This window comes from Orycteropus afer, unplaced genomic scaffold (assembly GCF_000298275.1).
Source record: "Orycteropus afer afer isolate SDZICR_OR568_19922 unplaced genomic scaffold, OryAfe1.0 scaffold00129, whole genome shotgun sequence".
Classification (NCBI taxonomy): domain Eukaryota; kingdom Metazoa; phylum Chordata; class Mammalia; order Tubulidentata; family Orycteropodidae; genus Orycteropus; species Orycteropus afer.
In genome coordinates, this window is record NW_006921716.1 from 7,369,230 (window position 1) to 7,383,088 (window position 13,859).

The 13,859-nt window shown below is 38.3% G+C and overlaps 1 protein-coding gene across 1 annotated transcript in view; it reads right to left on the reverse strand.

Annotated features, from left to right (window-relative positions):
• Positions 1–13,859, reverse strand: part of ZNF704 (zinc finger protein 704) — a 375,130-nt gene that overhangs the window by 254,247 nt on the left and 107,024 nt on the right. The window lies entirely within an intron of this gene.

Here is a 13,859-nt window from a genome sequence, read left to right on the forward strand (position 1 = left end):
AGTAGCTCTACAGTATAGATAAGTTTAGGGAGCAGTGATCTAATTTAATGGTGGCGACATCATTTTGGAAGAGATACAAGAATTGTCACACAATGGGAAGAATGTACCAATGTCAATGAATTGTATAAGAAGAAATTGTTGAGTGGGTATTTGTTTTCCCGTATATATTTTTACCAAAAACAGAATTAAAAAAAAAAAAAAATTAGAGGAGGATTCAAGATGGCAGTCTAGGCAGATACACTACACAGACCTTCTACAACAAAGACCCAACAAACCAAGTGAAATGGATATGGATGACAATCCTGGAACCTAGAGGTTCAAAGAAAAGGATAAAGAAGTAGATCAAATACCAGTTAGAGGAAGAGACTGAATAACAACAGTGAACAGTGGTAAACTGCCCACCAGTACAGCATGGCTGTTTTGAATTATTGCAAGCAGTGTTCTGATTGGAGTAGGAATCAAATAACCAGCTTTGCTTGCATAGAACTACACCAGTACCAAATCTGATCAGGAAACCAGATGTGACCTCCTCCCTTACTTTGCAAAACCTGCCAGGTACCAGAAATATGCCCCTACCCACCTGGCAGCTAGTCAAACTCCCTTCCTGCATTGCCAAGGCTATGCTTTTTTTTTTTTTTTTTCTTCTTAATTCTTCTCTCTTCCTCCCCCTTTCCTTTTTTTATTCCTCTTCTTTTGCCTTTTTCAGATTCTGCAGAGTGGGTGCCCTTTCCGCTACCACCCATACTGTTAGCAGCACCCACTTCTGCCCCACCTTAGTCAGAGGTGCAAGTTCCTACAGAGTGTGTGCTGCTTTCCTACATAGCCATGTTTGGTAGCTATCACTTTCTCTAGTACTGTGCTTTATTCCTATTTTTAAGTATTTTTCTTTTTTCCCTTTTTAGGTCTCTCTTCCCCCTCCCTTGGTTTTCTCTTCTTTTGTTCATCTTTTTTTCTCTCATCCTTTTTTATTTTTTGACACTGCAAAATGAGTGGCTACCCCCTCCCCAGTGGTCAGCAATGCCTGTCCTTGACTTGAACCAGTGACCTGCTGTGTTGTTCGATAATTTTGTGCCATTTTGTTTGTTGAGCTTGGGTTTGGCAGCCTCAGTAGCCAGCAGCTGCCTGAGTGAAGAGATGCCACTAGCTCCAGAGGGCCAGGAGCAAGAGGCAGAAATGAAGCCCAAAGTCAAAGGGCTTTCACCCAGCCCCTAGAGCTGGCACTTTGAACTCTGACTTCTAGCTTCCTAAACTATAAGAGAATAAATTCCTGTTTGTTAAAGCCACCTGTTTGTGGTATTTCTGTTAGAGCAACACTAGATGCCCAAAACACAAACAGAAACAGCAAACAGAAATCTAGAATCTAAAATTTCAGAAATAGAGAAATAGATAATGTATTGGAAGGGCAAAGGAATAGCACTGAAGATGAATTAGAGAGATTAGAGACAAATCTCTTAATACTAATCTATAAGAGGAACAATCAGAAAAAAAAAAAAGAAAAGAAATTGAAGAAATCCTAAGGATTATGTAGGACACCATCAAGAGGAATAACTTACATAAAATTGGAATTCCAGAACAGGAAGAGATGGGGGGGGAGGTGGAACATCAAGAAAATTGTCAAAGATTTGTTGGATGAAACTTCTCTAATATCATGAAAGATGAGAAGATATGCATTCAAGAAGCTCAATGAACCCCAAATAGGATAGATCCCAAAAGAAAATAACCAAGACATATCACTATCAAACTTCCAAATGACAGCAGTAAATTCATACCTATGAATAATTACACCGATGTAAATGGATTAAATGCACCAGTCAAGAGACAGAAGTAGAAGTGATAAGAAAACAAAACCCACTAATATGTTGTCTACAAGAAACACACCTCAGACACAAAGACAAAAATAAGCTAAAAATCAAAGGATGGAAGAACATGTATCAAGCAAATGGTGACCAAAAAAGAACAGGAGTGGCAATATTAATTTCTGATGAAATAGACTTTAAGGCAAAAACCAGCAAATGAGACAAGAAAAGTCACTGTATATGATTAAAGGATCAATCTAACAAGGTATTTTATATATTATAATAAATAAACGCATACCCCATGAAAGAGCCCCAAAATATATAAACCAAACTTCAACAGAATTGAAAAGAGAAATAGAGAACTCCATAATAATAGTAGGGGAACACTTCTGATGAAGGACAGAACAACTAGAAAGAAACTCAACAAAGATACAAATAATCTAAACAGTACAATCAATACTGATGTATATAGAACACTTCACCAAACAACAGCAAATTCTTTTCCAGTGCATATGGAACATTTTCCAAAATAGATTACATGTTAGGCTGCAAAGCAAGCCTCAGTAAATTTAAAAACATTGCAATAGTACAAAGCATCTTCTCAGATCACAATACTGTATAATTAAAAAAACAAAAGATAATCAAGGAAAAAAACCACCAAATAAATGGAAACTGAATACTCCCAAATTCATTCTATATAGTAAGCATAACCTTGATACCAGAACCAGGGAAAGATATCCCTAAAAAAAAGAAAATTATAGACAAATATCTCTCCCTGAATATTGATGCAAAAAGTCTCAACAAAATGCTAGCTAATACAACTTGTCAAAAAAATAACACATAATGACCAAGTAGATTTATACCAGGTATCCAAAGAAGGTTCGACATTAGAAAAACAATTAAGGAAATGCACTACATAATAAAACAAAAGGAAAAAAATACATGCTTGTATCAATCAATGCAGCAAAGACATCTGACAAAATCCAAAACCAATTCTTGACAAAACCCCTAAGCAAAATAGGAATAGAAGGGAAATTCCTCAACATAACTAAGGGTATATATACAAAACCATAGCCAAAATTACTCACAAAGGCGAGAGACTGAAAACACTCTCCTTGCAAACAGGAACCACACAAGGATGTCCACTGTCACCACTCCTATTCAATATTGTAGTCCCAGCCAGAGCAATAAGGCAAGAAAGGGATATAAAAGGCATCCAAATTGGCACAGAAGTAGTAAAATAACATTGCAAATGATATGATCCTATACATAGAAAATCCTAAAGACTTGTGATAGTTGTGCGCCAACTTGGCTGGGCCATGATTTTAAATGGTTTAGCAATTTTGATTTAGTTATCCCCATGATGAGATCTGATATAACATAATCACCTTCATGATGAGGCCTGCCATGAGCAGTCAATTAGTTGAAAAGGAATTTCCTTCAGGGTGTGTCCTGTTTCTAATATATGTGGAAAAGCTCTGGAGAAGGTCTCTGGCTTTTTGCTCAAGATCCTGCATCTGGCTCATTATCATCTGACCTTGAACCAGTGGCCTGCCATATTGCCTGCCAACCTTGAGATTGTTGCCTTTGCAAGCTGCCATTTCCCTTTTCCAACCAACAGCCTGCCATTTTACCTGATGATCTTGAGTTCATCAGCCCCTGCAGCTGCACGAGACAGAAGAAGTCTCTAGCTTGAAGTCTGACCATATACATACACATATACATTCATACACCCCACACACACACACACACATAAGTATTTCACTGGTTTTACTTCTTTAGAGAACCCAGCCTAAGACAGGGCTCAACAAGAAAACTGCTGGAACTAATAGAGGATTCAGCAAAGTGGCAGGATACAAGATTAATGTACAATAATCAGTTGGATTCCTCTACATGAACAAAGAGAACTCTGAAAATGCAATCAGAAAAACAGTACAATTTACAATAACCACCCAAAAGATGGAGTAAATCTAACCAGATAGACCAAAAAAAAAAAAAAAACCTATACAAAGAAAACTATAAACACTACTATCACTACTATCAGAAACTAGAAGAAATTACTTAAATGGAAGAATGTACCATGGTAAGACTTAACATTGTGAAAGGATCAGTACTACCAAAGCAATCTACAGACATAATGCAATTCTGATTCAGATTCCATCATCATTCTTTAAAGAGATGGCAAAACTAATCACCAACATGATATGAAAAGGAAAGAGACCCCAGAAAAGCCAACTTATTACTAAAGAAGGAAAACAAAGTAGGAGGCTTCACACTCCCCAATCTCAAAACCTGCTATGCAGCAGCAGTAGTCAAAACAGTCTGGTATTGGTACAATGACAGACACATAGACTGAGAACACATAAGTAAATCTATGCACTTATGGACAATTTATCTTTGACAAAGGGCCAAAAACCATTAAATGGATAAGAGAGAGTCTCTCTAACAAATGGCACTGGCAAACTGGACATTCATTTGCAGAAAAATGAAATAGGATCTATATCTCTCACCAGATACAAAAACTAACTCAAGATGAGAATGAATTTGCTCTGTAAACTTTCACCCAAATCACAATTAAACAACAACAACAACAAAGAAAAACTAACTCAAGATGGTGCAAACACCTATATGTAAAACTTAAAACTATAAAGATCATCAAATCAAAAATAAGGGCAAACTAAGATACTCTAATACATGGCATAAATATACTATGAAACATAACTAAAAATGCACAAACAAAAGACAAACTTTTACTGGGACCTCCTAAAAATTAAACATCATGTGCACAAAAGACTTCACAAAAATATCGAAAAGAGAAACACAGGCTGGGAAACAGTTTTGGGGGATGACATATCAGACAAGGAACTAATCTCTAAAATTTATTTTAAAAATTTCAACACCTCAAGATCAAAAAGACAAACAATCCAATAAAAAATGGGCAGAACACCTGAACATACACTTTACCAAAGATGACATTTAGACAGTTAACAAAGAAAGGTTTGCAATCATTAGCCATTAGAAAGCGGCACATCAAAACAACAATGAGATATCATGTCACCCTACCATTAATAGCAAAGTTCATAAAAATGGAAGATAACTAAAGCCGGCAAGGGTATAGAGATACTGGAACCTTCATACATTACTGATGGTACTGTAAAATAGTACAACTACTGAGGAAAACGGTATGAAACTTTCTTATAAAGTTGGAAATAGAAATACCATACAATCCAGCAATCTCATTATTGGGGATATATCCTAGAGAAATAAGAGCTATGACATGAACAGAAGTATGTATACTCATGTTTATCACAGCTTTATTAACAATAGCAAAAAGATGGAAATAACCTAAGTGCTCACCAAGGGATGAATGGATAAACAAACTATGGTGCATACTCACAATGGAATACTACACATTAAGGCATAATGATGATTCTGTGAAACACCTTATAAACATGGATGAAAGTAAAGGACATTGTTGTTGTTGTTGTTGTTAAGTGCCGTCGAGTCATTTCCGACTCATAGCGACCCCATGCACAGCAGAACGAAACACTGCCCGATCCCGCACCAGCCCCACAATCCCTGCTATACTTGATCCCATCATCGCAGCCACCGTATCAATCCATCTCATTGAAGGCCTCCCCCTCTTTCGTCGACCCTCCACCCTACCAAGCATGACATCCTTCTCCAGGGAATGTTCCCTTCTTACAACATGACCAAAATAGGTGAGACGAAGTCTGGCCATTCTTGCTTCCAAATAATGTAAAGGACATTATGCTTAGTGAAACTGGTCAATCACAACCGGATAAATATGGTATGCCTACTTGAACAATTTCTCTTAGAAAGATCAGCACAAGGCTGGTCTCCATGAGGCAGAGGTTAAGGATGTCCCAAATGTCCAAACTACCAAGCTGCTCCATCATTTCAGACATTAACTCCTCCTCCTCCTCTCAGTAATCTCCCCCATCTTTGGGTTCTGTATTTCACACCTCACAGAACTCATAGACACCCAAGGGATTGTCTCACACAGTGGTGGTGGAGGCTGGGAGGCTGGCAGGCTAAGTCCCAGGTCTATAAGTCGGTCTGGAGGATCCTCCCAATTCTTGGGGTTTGATGAATCTCAATCAGCAGGTCAGATGATGGCTGCTGTACCAAATCCAGGGGTGAGATGACGAGCCAAAATGCAGAACAGGAGCAAGAGGAGGGTGAACCTTCCCAGAAGATTCATAAGCATACCCTCAAGGAAGCTAGGGATGGTGATTTGAGTTATACTCTCCAGGAAGGCAGGACTCAAGATACATCCAACCGGTGCTGCTCCAACAGAAATAACCCAAGTGTATGACTTTAACAATCAGTAGTTTAAAAGCAGCTACTCTGTTGCTCATGGCAAATTCCACCACTGAGCCACTCATTACAGGGAATAACTACTACCAGCTGCACAGCCAAGTTGACACATGACCTTAACTACCATATCATCCTAAACAGGCATGGATAATAGGATTTACAGTACATTCCAAAATGAAGGACAATTGCTAGATGGCCTACATCAAGCAATTCACCACAATGAGATCACCACCGTAAAAAGTCAAGAAAAAGTTTAGCGCAGAAAGAATTATTCTTTGAAGGTTATCAGTGGTAGGAGGGAAGTGAGGGTAAATCACTAAGTAGAGGGTAGACATGCATTAACTTGAGTGAAGGGTAAGGCAATATACAATAATGGGGAGGTCAGCACAAAATGATCAAGGAAAAGGAAGACACTGGGATGTTCACAAGAGTTAAAGGCAACAAAGGTAAATACTACCACATAAACACTCCTACAATAGCAGTAAATAATCATCTATGAGTGGATACAGAGATAGACTCTCAAGCTGAACAAGTTAAGAGAGCAAATGGGAGTACACCCACAAATAAACATATGTTATTGTTGTTATGTGCCGTCGAGTCAGACTCGACTCATAGCAACCCCTCCTTGGGTTTCTGAGGCAGTATCACTACGGAAGTAGATTGCCCCATCTTCCTTCCGAGGAGTGGCTGGTGGGTTTGAACCGCCAGCCTTCTGGTTAGCAGTCAAGTGCCTAAGGCACTACACTACCAGAACTCCCAAATAAACATACATACATACACACACACACACACACACACACATACATACATATATCTCCGACTGCTAACCAGAAGGTTGGCAGTTCAAACCCACCAGCCACTCCTCGGAAGAAAGATTGAGCGATCTACTTTTGTAGTGATACTGCCTCAGAAACCCAAGGAGGGGTCGCTACAAGTCAGAGATGACTCAACAGCACATAACAACAACAACATATGTCCAACAAAGGATATTTCTATACTTGTATATATACATGCTGCAAATATATCCAGGAATTAGTAGAGCATACAAAAGACAAAGTTATAAAAACTTCTTAGCCATAACCAAACACCTTGAGGGAATGAGTCACTAGGCCTAGGGGCTCAGCACCAGTCTTGGAGAACACTAAGGTCAATTGGCAATAACATAGTCCACAGGGACAATATTCAATATCCTGTTTTGGTGAGTAGCATTGTTGTTACATGCTATTGAACCAGCTTCAACTCACAGCAACTCTATGCACAACAGAATGAAACGCTGACCAGTACTGCCCCAGAGTCACAATCCTTGCTATGCTTGAGCCCATTTTTGTAGCCACTGTGTCAATCCATCTTGTTGAGAGTCTTCCCCTTTTTTGCAACCCTCTTCTTTACCCAGCGTGATATGCTTCTCCAGGGAATGGTCCCATCTCACAAAATGACCAAAGTAGGTGAGATGAAATCTGGCCATTCTTGCTTCAAGAAGCATTCTGGCCACACTTCTTTCTAGACAGATTTGTATGTTCTTCTGGCAGTCCATGGTATTTTCAATATTCTTCACCAACAATACAATTCAAATACCTCAACTCTTCTTTGCTCTTCCTTACTCATTGTCCAGCTTAGACTATTGAATATGAGGCTATTGAAAAGATGGTAGTTTGGGTTATGCATACTTAGTTACAGTGATATCATTGATCCTTAACACTTTAAAGAGGTCTTTTGCAGCAAATTGGCTCAGTACAATACGATGTCTGATTTCTTGATGGCTGCTTCCACGGGTGTTGATTATGGATGCAAGTAAATTAAAAACTTTGAAAACTTCAATCTTTTCTCCATTTATTGTGATGTTGCTTACTGGTCCAGCGGTGAGGATTTTTGTTTTCTTTAATGTTGTTGTTTAATCCATAGTGAACACTATAGTCTTTTATCTTCAGCATTAAGTGCTTCAAGTCACTTCACTTTTAGCAAGCAAGATTGTGTCATCTGTAAATCATAGGTTGTTAATGAGTCTTCCTCTAAAACCAATGCTACATTCTTTTCATATAGTCCAGCCCCTCAGATTATTTGCTCAGCATATGGATTGAATACGTATGGTGAAAGGATACAGCCCTGACACACTCCCTTTCTGATTTTAAACCACGCAGTATCCCCTTGTTCTGTTTAAACAACTGCCTCTTGTCTATGTACAGGTTCCTCATGAGCACAAGTATTCTGGAATTCCCAGGTTCTTGGCAATGTTTTTCATAATTTGTTATCATCCACACAGTCACATGTCAATAAAGCACATGCAAATATCTTTCTGGTATTCTTTACTTTCAGCCAAGATCCATCTGACATCAGCAATGATATCCCTCATTCTACATCCTCTACTGAATTCAGCTTGCATTTCTGGAAGTTCCCTGTCAATGTACTGTTGCAACCAGTTTTGAATTATCTTCAGCACAATTTTACTTGTGTGCAATATTGCTGATATTGTTAGATAATTTCCACATTCTGTTGGATCACCTTTCTTTGGAATGGGCACAAATATTGATCTCTTCCAGTCAGCTGGCCAGCTATCTGTCCTCCAAATTTCTTGTCATAAACAAGCAAGCACCTCCAGCACTGCATCCATTTGATGAAATGCCTCTACGGGTATTCCAGCAATTCCTGGAGCCCTGTTTTTAGCCAATTTGGCAAGTAGTGACTGAGGTCTAAAATGTTTGTGAGTGGCACATAAGACACAGCTATTGGTCTCTCCGTATCTAGAGCAAAGAAGAGTGAAGAAAATTGAAGACACAAGGAAACAATTAGTCCGAAGGATGAATAGAGTATATGAACGCCTGCCTTCAGGATTGTGAGACCAGAAGAACTAGATGGGGCCTGGGTATCAATGCTGGCCTCTCTGAATGGGAGCACAAGAGGAAGTCCTGGATAGAGTAGGAAAATAATGTGGAATAAAACTCAAACTCACAGAAGACCAGGCTTACTGGCTGATAAAGACTGGTGGAATACCCTTGGACAGTCTCTAAGCTTGGAACTGAACTTACCCTCCAGTGTCAATTTTTAGCCAAACGATAGACAAACATATGTGAATAATAATTAGGGAGGTATGCATTCACTAGAACAATCGATCAAAAGCATAGCATTTGCTCAAGGATAAAGATACTAATGCAGGAAAAGATAGCAAAGAAAGAAGAAAGGAAATGTTAACACACAGGGAGGATGTGGTAAGAGTGCTGCTACATTTCAGGAAATGCAATTAGTGTTACAAAACAAAATGTGTATGAATTGTTGAGTGGAAACCAGTTTTCTCTGTAAACTTGCACCCAAATCACAACAAAAATAAATAAATAAATAAATCTGGTGAAAACAGGCAGAAAAAGAAATGAGATCAAGCATGATTAAGTTGGGGATAGGGTATAATTTTTTTAAAAAATGATTGGAAAAAAAGTCTTTCTAACAACTGGAACAACTAGATATACATCTGGGGGGGGGGAATGAACCTCAATCCTTATTTCAAAGTCATACACAAAACTCAAAATGAATCATGGAACTAAATAAAAAGATAAAAAGAATTCTTACAATTTAGTATGTATAAGACAATGCAATTTATGAAAAGTTGACAAGAGATTTGAAAAGACCCTTCAGAAGATATATGAGTGGTGAATGAACACACAAAATCAGGGATCATAAGGAAAATGCAAAATAAACCTACAATGATATGCTACCACACATCTACTAGAATCACTGAAATTGAACAGACTGATGATACCAAGTATTGGTGAAGATGCAGAGTCACTGCAACTCTCATATATTACTAATGGGGATGTTTTCCAGTTTGGAAAAATAGTTTGGCAATTCTTTAAAAGTTAAACATACAGTACCATGTTGTTGTTTTGTTGTTATGTGCCATCAAGTCGGGCCCGACTCATAGCAACCCTTTCTTGGGTTTCTGAGACAATACTGTATGAATCATAAATTCCATTCTCAGATATTTACACAAAAGAAAAAACATATTCCACAAAAAGAAACATGTAAATGTTCTTAGCAGCTTTATTCATAATAGGCCCAAACTGGATAGACCCCAAATGTCCATCAGCAAGTGAATGGATGATCATACTGCTATATTATAAAATGGAATACTAGACAGCAACAAAAAGTAACAACCTATTGACAAATGCAAACACATGGTAAACTTCAAAAACATTATGCTGAGTGAATGAAGGTAGACACCCAAAATACATTGTGCATGGTTTCCATTTATATGACCCCTAGAAAACATAAAACTAATCTATAAACCAAATCCAACCCACTGTAATTTGAGTGGAATCCAACTCATAATGACCCCCATCAGCTTCCAAGGCTATAAATCTTTACAGAAATAGATTACCTTATCTTCCTCCCATGGAGTAGCTGGTGGTTTGAACCACTGACCTTCTAATTAGCAGCTTACCCACTATGCCATAAGAGCTCCTTACACTCATTCGTAGTGACAGAAAATAAAACAGTGGCTGTCTGGGGCTGGGGGTGAGAGGATGGGATGACTGGAAAGATGCACAATGAAACTTCTTGAGGTGATGAAAACTGTATGTGTCAAAACTCACTGAAGTGTATATTTTAAATGGATATGCTTTATTGTACATAAATTATAGCTCAATAAACTTGATTTAAAAACAAATCAAACAGATATCCACAAATTACATAAGTATAAAGAAAACAAATTTGTACATAACAATTTCGTAGATTAGGTAAGTTCCTGTGTTAATGAAATTGCTATTGTAAAAAGATAATGAGTATGGGTTTTCTCTATTATAAGAATGAAATGTATAAATCTTTAGAAAATGCAATGATATTGTCTCACTTTAAGAGGCATAAATAACTAGGAATGTTATTCTTTGTTAACTGAAGTATAAGTCTTAATTCAATTAACGAACATAAATATTCTATTCAAAGTAAATTTGTAGGGCAAGATAGAGATGTGTTTATTAGTACTAATGACCCATCCATCATACACTTACAAAGAAAACCCTTCATTTTTATTATTATTTATATCATCTTACAATTTTCACCTTTTTTTTTTTTTTTTTAACAACTTCTTAGTTCATACATGATGTTATTATAGGGAGTGTCCAGCCCTTTTTTTCTCTTTTGGTAAATATTCTCATTGGTTATTATAAAATCTCACAGATCTCAAAGAATAGATGCCAAAGAATACTATGTACAGTGTTAAGATGAATAGAAACACTAGAGGAATCTTTATCGACAGTGTAAAAGAACTAGCTCTGTCCGGTACCATTTCCAGCTCTTTCCTACAAACACCTACAGTTAAAATAAAGGAAAATTTCCCCTTCAAAGGAGACACTCCTGTGTCCTTTAGATTCTCTTGTCTGGCATAGTTTTTTCCATCATCCCAGTTACCCACTGAGTCAGTTCAAATACATAAATTAATATTTCTTGAACTGTGAAAGGAATTGATGTTACCAACAATATTCATCAAGTCATAAGAAGTTTCACGTCACTCAGCCAGCTTGGTACACATTCCAAGAACTCATCGATCCTTTCCAACGCTTTGACACATTTCATCCCTGACTAACCTGTACATCTGTAAAATTTTAAATTTTTCTTTCTCCTCAAATTTCCATACTAGGCTGCATGTCACTTTTTATCTGGGCCCAGGTTCATCACCTTTTTCATGTTAAGCTGAAATTACAGTCTTGGTTTCTGAACCACTGATCTCTGCCCACAGGAAATTTCTGACTGGCCTTTGTCTTAGTTACTGCCCTTCAGACTCTTACTCATTTCTTGAGCCAAACTACAGTACTGGAATTCCACTCGGGCTCACCTCTACAAGGGTTCACATTCCAATCCCTTTATATTCCCATCTTTATTTAAAGGCTGTTTTCCTCAAATGGCCATAGGGATCAATTCAGCTTGTATTTTCCCCTAAAGATTAAAGAAAGTTTAAGATCACACATTTATAATTAATAACTCACATTCTCAATTCACAGGCTCTTTTGTATGGGGGCATGTTTTATCTTTTATAACCAGGCATTAATAAATTAACAAGTGATGAAATCTTTAAAGAGAAATTGATCCTTTAAAGATTTTATTGTTGCCACTGTTAGCACTGATACTTGTAGTACTGGTTACCCTCAACCCAAACTTACTGCTCCCTGATAGTCCTTAAAGTGGGGAAGAATTTTTCCTTTTTTTGATTTTAGGTTTTTAGCCCCAAAGAAAAACAGTTCTTTCCCTCTTTCTCTCACTCTCTTTTACTCTTTTCTGTTCAGCTTTCTCCACTGAAAAATTTGCAATAACTTGAGGACTATTTTGAGTATATGAATACCATAATGCACTCATCCCCCCAAAACAAAGAAAAACTACTTCTTCCTGAAATTAATCAAAGACCATCCCACAGATACATGGACTCTCCTATGTTAAGATTTGTCGCCACCAACTCCAGGCAATTCAGAGAAGACAGGTTGGGTTTCTTTTCCCTTACGACTCAAAAGAATTAATTATGAGGTCTGGAAACCTGTAATCAGTTACCACACTTCACAGGAAGCTTTGGGACTGTCTTACAAAAATTAAGATTCCTGCTGATCTGTACCGATATCCCAGAGCGCACCCAAAGGGCAGGATGATTAGGCCCCTACATCAAACCTGCACAGCACTTGGCACTGTTAACATATAAAGATCAATAGGAGAGAGAGGGAGCAGCCATGAAAATGTGCCTCACAGACCTACAAGGACAGGAAACAACCATCAGGGGACACAGTTGTTGTCTCCGAGACCCTCTACTGCATTTGTGCTGACCATAATTCCCACACACTATTCCCAACCAGTGATCAAGTGCAGGCCACTTCTGGGAGAGCAGGACTTGGCTGGAAGACTCCTGATGGGCCTGCACTGGTCTAGGATGGATATGGTCATTCATACCTTCCCTCCCTCCCTCACTGGGGCTCCGACTTGCATGGAGCTCTGACTGCTGTCTTCCTTGGCTCTCTTCCCTTTTCCTCTCACAGGTGTTTCTCCACTTGCATTGCAATCCTGTCCTCGGGTTTACTTTTCAAATGATCCAGACTAACACATAAGGATTAATAAATTACTTGTATCTTTCTGAAGCTAAATCTTTTAAATGGGTCCTCAGAAATGGCTGAAGAGGGACTTTGTAATGCAGCTCTCTGAAACAGTCAGCTCCATTTATGCCTCTTTTGAAGACTCAAACTCATTGCCATCCAGTCAATTGAATTCATAGTGACCCCTCCTTGGCTTTCTGAGGCAGTATCTCTACAGAAGTAGATTGCCCAATCTTCCTTCTGGGGAGTGGCTGGTGGGCTTGAACCACCAGCCTTCTGGTTAGCAGTCAAATGCCTCAGGCACTATGCCACCAGAGCTAATATAAGAAAACTGGGCATTTAAGCAAAATATTTATCAAATTAATAGCTTCCCTAATTTTAAAAGCTTCTTTACTTACAAATTCACCCAATTCTACTGAGAAGGGAACAACTTAGAAATTGTAATTTGAAATTGCTTACTTATGTGTTGGTGTCTCAAATTAGACTGTGAGCTCCTGGATGATTGACACCCCAATCTTACTCATTTTGTTACTGAGTAAAGGGTTCATGTTGTTGTTATATGCCGTCGAGTCGAACCCAACTCATAGCGACCCCTCCTTGGGTTTCCGAGGCAGTATCACTACGGAAGTAGATTGCCCCATCTTCCTTCCGAGGAGTGGCTGGTGGG